Consider the following 6,536-nt stretch of genomic DNA (forward strand, 5'->3'; position numbering starts at 1 on the left):
AACTTTTTACGTTTTTTTTTTACTTATCAGTTTAATAATAAATGGGTAAAATAAATTTTCAGATCGTAAAAAATCTTAAAACTATAAATTATTTAAAATAATGATAATAATAATAATAATAAAAACGTTAATAACGATGACAGTGATAATAATAATAATAATAATTATAAAGTGATAAACATAATTTTTTTTTTTATGTTCGAATTAAGTAAAAAAAAAAAAAAAAAAAAAACTTTTTAAGTTTATGTTTCCGTTCGGAATAAAAAAAAAAAAAAATTTTGGGAGAGGAAGGAGCTCACACGTGACACTTTTTTTTTTGTCACAAATAAATAAATTTTCATGTAAGTACAAAAAAAGAAATTAAAAAAAATCAACAGCAATGGCAACAGCAGCAACGGCAGCAGCGTCAAAATAATTTTTTTTTTGGAAAAATTTAAAAAAAGTCACGATTTAGAAATATTTAACCATTTCACGAAAAAGAAGAGGAAGAAGAAATTTCTAACGATTTTGCTTTTTACGGATGGGAAGAGAGAAAAAAAGAGAGAGAGAGAGATAGGAAAGAAAGAAAAAAAAATGACAGAAAAAGGAGAGAAAAAAAAAATTTCGTTTCGATGAAATGTTTTGTAAAAAAAAACGTATTTCGAATTAAATTCATAGATAGGTATGAATCTTTTTTAAGTTTGAGGTCAAGTACGTGGAAAGAGAAAATCAGAAAACATCTCACGCCACGTTTTATTTTTAAACAACAACAAACGAAAAACATGATATTTAATTCATTATCGATGCATTTCGCTTTTTTTTTTTGTTCTTCTCTATTCTTCTTCTTCTTCTATCTTTCTGTTTGTCTTTACCATTGTTTCCTTGTTTGTTTGTTTGTTTTATTTATTTACATTTTGAAAAAAATTTTTTTGATTTTATCGTCTCCATTCAAACCCCCTCACCTTTTATAAACCCTATTATTATTATCATTACTTAATTTTACATTAAGAAATTTTTTAAAAAAAGTACCCGTGATAAAAAGGTTATATTTAAAAAATTTCGGTAATCGAAGTATTAACGGTCGTCGACCAACGGTTTTACATAATTTAAACAATAAAAAAAAAAATCCAACGGTTAAAAATGGAACGTCACGACATTTAAAATATTAAACCGAAAAAATTTATTTTAAATTTAAGGGAAACAAAAAAAAATTACCGTAATAATAACCTGTCACACATCGAGTACTCGGGTACCTGTTTTAATCGCCTTAAGGCCGATAATTAAATAATAATAAATTTTTTTTTTTTTTTGGACGTCACGTCAAATGAAATTCAAAACTTTTTTTTTTTTGGTAAACGACGACCTCTTGGTATTTATAAAAAAAAATCGACGACCAAACGATCCGACCAATCAGATGAACGGATTTTATTTTTAAAAAACGAAACCCTTTTGATAATAATTCGAGACGTGTTAAAAAAAAATAATAATAAACTTTACTACATTTCCGTCTTTTCCCTCGTTTCCCCTCCCTTCTCCTCCCTCCCCGCCCCCCGCAAAATTTCGTGCGCGTATAATAATAATAATAATTAATCATCGGGAAAAAAAAATTTTTTTTAATAAATAAATAAATACTCTTTCTTTCTTTCTTACGGTCTGTGAAAATAAAAAAAAATTTTTTATTTTTTTATTTTCTTTCCTTTCGCTCGAGAGAATTCTTTTATTCAATCAATCAATCAATCAATCAATCAATCAATCAATGTTAATCTCATCTTAAGATCCTGAATCTGATTTCTGACTTTGAATTTTCTTTTTTTTCTTTCTTTCTTCGGACGTTTTTTTTTTTTGGGAAAAATTTATTTTTTAAAGGGTTAAAAAACAGGGGGAAAGGGAAAGAGAGAGAGGGGGGAATAAAAAAAAAAGGATAGAAGATGATGAAGAAAAAAAAAAATGTTTTTGTTTTTTTTTCCTTCCCATCATCAGATATATATTTAATATTATTTTAAATTTTTTCCATTTTTTTTTTTTACCTAAATCAGTTTAATTTTATTTTCAACTCTATTATCTTTTAGAACGAAAATAATGAGATTTTTTATAAAAAAAATGAAAAAGATTATAAAAAATGGGGGGATGGGGGAGGGTAAAAAAAAAGCAAATTTTCTCAACTTATAATGATTATTTTTTAAAATTATATTAAAAGCTACTAAAAAAAAAAAAAAAAACGTTATAAATATTTTATTAAAACGAATAGCAGTAGACGAATATATATAAGAAACAAAATAAAATTCAAACTAAAATCAAATTAAATTTTTTTTTTTTAAAGGCGGTGACTGATAGCAAAACGTAAGAAAAAACGACAAAAGAAGTGAAAAACAAAACAAAAAAAACCTTCTGCTTGACACACACACGCACACACGCACTCAAACATATCACGTTTCAAAAATTACGATATAAAAAAAAAAAGAGCAAAATAAGTAAACATAGTAAAAAAAAAAAAAAAAGCAGACGACGTTTGATTCCAGAGGGCAAACAACAACCGTTCGAATATCTATGTATAAAAATGCATATATATATATTTTTTTTTTTTAATAACCGCCATAAAAATAAAAAAAACAAAATGTCGAATGTTTTTATCAAAAAACAAAAAAAAAAAAAGGCTCCTCGGGGTATCGACATTCGTTAAGAAAAACGAATATCAAATAAGGAAATTTATTTTTAAAAAATTTTTTAATTCCTTCCGGCTGGAAAAACTGTCCCACTAATTAAATTCATTCAAGAGAGAGAGAGAGAAAGATGGAAAAAAGAAGAGAAATATCGAAAGCGTGAGAGGAAGAAAGAGAGAATAAGATTGAGAAGGAACGAAAGAAGGAGAAACACAGAGAGAGATAAAGAAAAAAACAAATAAAGAGAAATAGTGAAAGAAAGAGAGGAAGAGAAACACAAAAAGAGAGAGAAAAAAGGAAGAGAAAGAGAAAGACAAGAGAGAAAGAAAAGGAAGAGAAACAGAGAGAGAGAGAGAGAGAGAGAAACAGAAGAGAAAGAGAAAGGAAGAGAAACAGAGAAAGAAAGAGAGAGAAAAAAATAGTTTTTTGAATTTTTTTAAATGACAAATGATAAAAAAAATTTTTTTTAAAAAAACGATATTTTTAATAAGTTAAACATGAGTGAAATAAGTCAAATAATTTTTTTATTAAATATATGCAAAAGGAAAAAAGTTAAAAGTTTTCTTATATAAAAAAGGTTTAAAAGTGTAAATAGAAGACATGCGGCTAGTTTTTTTTTTTTTTTTTTTGAAAACACTCTTCTCCATCGTGTTATATTTGTTGTTTGTTTGTTTGTTTGTTTGTTTTACGTAATATTGACTTAAAACATTGATTTATTTGAGAAAAAAATCTGTACGCATCAGGTGTTTTAAATCTTTTTTTTTATTCTTTTCCCAATGAGAATTTTTTTTTTTCTATTTTTGTTTTTAAAAAAAATTTGGCGCCATTTTTTTTTAAATTTTAATTTTTAATATAAAAAAAAACGTTTTTAATGTTTTATTTAAGAGATGAAAAATAAAAACCTAAGAAAAAATTAATGATGACATTTTTTTTGTTTTTATTTATATTTACAAGAAGATAATTTAAGTCTTTTCATAAAAAAAATTTAATTAACAAGTTAAACATCGTTTAAAAATGAGGTCGAACAAAGAAAAATGTCGAGTTTGCACACGCTTACAAAAAAAAAAAAATCTTCCACGTTTTTTTTGTTTCCGACACTTTTACCTAAAGAAAAAAAATTAACTTTTTAAAAAAAAATTCGAAACGTTTTTCATCGAATCATTTTTCTTTTTATGTTTTTTTATCATAATGCGTTTTAATGATAATTTTAATGATAATAATAATAATAATTGAAATGTTTTCGATCATTTGGAGAAAAAAAAAAACGTGTCCAGTTTTGGAAATCGTCACGAATAACAAATTTTAAAAAAAATTTTCAGTATTTTTTCAAAAAAAATTTAAATAATTATCATTAATTTTTGTCTTCTGATAAAAAAAAAATTTTTTGTATATTTTACCCGAATCGGAGTAAGCGGTGGGAAAAAATCAAAAAAAAAAAAATTGGCGGGAAAATTTAAATTTAATTTTACTCAACGAGTTGGAAGGGTTTTTGGACTGTAGGATAGGAGGATGAAGAAAATTTTTTTGTACCTTTCGAAAATTAATATTCAAAATTTAATTTTTGAAAAAAAAACCGTTAAAATAATATCGAACGAATTTCGAAAATTTAACGGTTTTTTTTTCCTTCTAATTTCTCATTCGGTTCATTTGTATTTTTTACGCTTTCATAACTTTCGTAACAAATTAATTATAAATTATTTCAATTTGAATTTTTTTTTTCTTCTGTTGTTTATACACCCGTGATTGTTTGTTTGTTTTTGCTCTTTTTCACGGAAAGAAAGACGGAGAGAGAGAGAGTGAGAGAGAAAGAGAGCGCGTAAAAAGAAACGAGCAAAAAAGAAAATTTTCAAAACTTTTATTTTATTTTTTTATTGTTTTTACTTATTTTTATTATTTTTCCTATCATTTTTGTGAATTAATTTGTTGTTTTAATTTATTTATAATTATATGATTTGTTTCATCGACAATATAACTATTATTATTATTAATTTTTACAATTAATAAATTTATTAAATTTCTCTCCCGGAAAGAGGAAGAAAAAAAATTCAAAATGGAGAAATCAAAATTTCGAATTTTTTTTTTTTTTTTTTTTAATTTTAACCCAAATTTTTTTTTTTATATTTCATGGCTTCCTTTTTCCTCTTTTACCAACCTTTTCTCCTTCTTCTTCTTCTTCTTCTTCCTTCACGAATAAATTATTTTTATTTTTTTTTCTTGTTATTTAATAAATCAATTCAATAAAAAAAAAATTTTTTTCCACTCCCATTGCCCTTCGCCGCATTTTTTTTTTTTTTTTTATAACTTATTAGTTGAATATTTTAATTTTTAAAAAATGTTTTTAATACACGCCATTCGTTTGTACGTTTGTTTGTTTGTTTGTTTACTATCTTGTCTGTTAGTTCGTTAACTATTTGTCTTATTAATTTATTTTACAAAAATAATAAATTTATTAAAATGACTCGAGATTTTTTAGACCGACCACATTTTTTTTTTTTGTTTTTACCGCTTCAAATATTATTATCATTATCATTTTTGGGACCCCATGGAAATCCTTTATTTACGTCGGATTAAATTACCAAAAAATAATGATAATGATAATGATAATAAATAGACAATACTCGTAACATTAACATCGGGATTTGAAATCTCCCCCAAAAAAAAAAAAAAAATAATAATGAGAAAGTTCAAAGGTGAAATTTTTTTATATTCTTGTACCCATTCCCTATAAAAAAAAGAAAAAAGGGTGAAAAGGAAGAGAGAGAGAGAGAGAGAGAGAGAGAGAGAGAGAATGAAAGAAATCTTTAGATTTAAAAAAATGATAAAAGCGGAAAAAGCAGAATAATAATAATAATAATAATAATAATAATAATAATAAATAGTCATGCTATCAAGTATCAAAAAAGGTTAAACGGAAAAGTTGTTTTAAAACACGCAATTATAAACAAAGAGAGTTAAAAAAAATGGAGGAAAAAATGGAGGAAAAAATGGAGGAAGAGGTTTAAAAATTAAGAAAATTTGTTTATTTTCCCAACAAACAACAACAACAACAAAAAATTAAAAAAATTAAAAATAAAAAAAAAATTTCGTGAAGGGAGTTAATTTCTAAAAAAAAAAAAAAAATTCATTTTTTTTTTTTGATTTGTTCATTTCTGGTGACACGACATTTTTTTTTGAAATTATCCCGTCACTATTGGTACTGGTTTTATTTAAAGAAAATAATTATTGATAAGAAAAATGATAAGGGATGTTATCAAAACGCACGGATTTTTTTTTTTCTTTCATTTAATTTTTTTTTTTTTTAAACACACAAATTATTTAATTTCCGCCGTCAATTTTCAATTGTTATAATAAACAATTACATTCGTACAATTAATTAATTTTTATTAAACTTAATAAAAATCTTATTCATTTTACCCCCCCTTCCTCAAGCTCCCATTCCCCTCCCCCCTCTTTTTTTCGTCCGAACATCATTTTAAACTATTATTTTCGTCTTTTTACGTACGTTCATTTTTTTCTTTTTCTTTTCATTTACGACGATACCAACATTCCAAAAAAAAAAAAAAATAACCAAAAAATCGTTTAGAAATTTAAAAGTGGATTAAAACTCATCAATATTTTCAAATTAATAATAATAATCATTATTATTATTATTAGGAAAAAAAACCCTTTTTATGTGTTTTTATTTGGTTATGTATGATGATAAGTTGACGACGTAAAAAGTTTTAAAAAAAAAATTTTTTTTATTACTTAAACAATAAAAAAGTAATTATTACAAGTTTTTAGTTTTATAGCCCTTACGCTTGTTAAACGCGCGTTTTATCAGTTGTTTCGATAAAATCACCCTTATTTTTATTCATCTTGTAAATATTATTATTATTTTAAATTATTAATAATTTA

This window comes from Pediculus humanus, genomic scaffold (genome assembly GCF_000006295.1).
Source record: "Pediculus humanus corporis 1103172108298 genomic scaffold, whole genome shotgun sequence".
NCBI classification, from domain to species: domain Eukaryota; kingdom Metazoa; phylum Arthropoda; class Insecta; order Psocodea; family Pediculidae; genus Pediculus; species Pediculus humanus.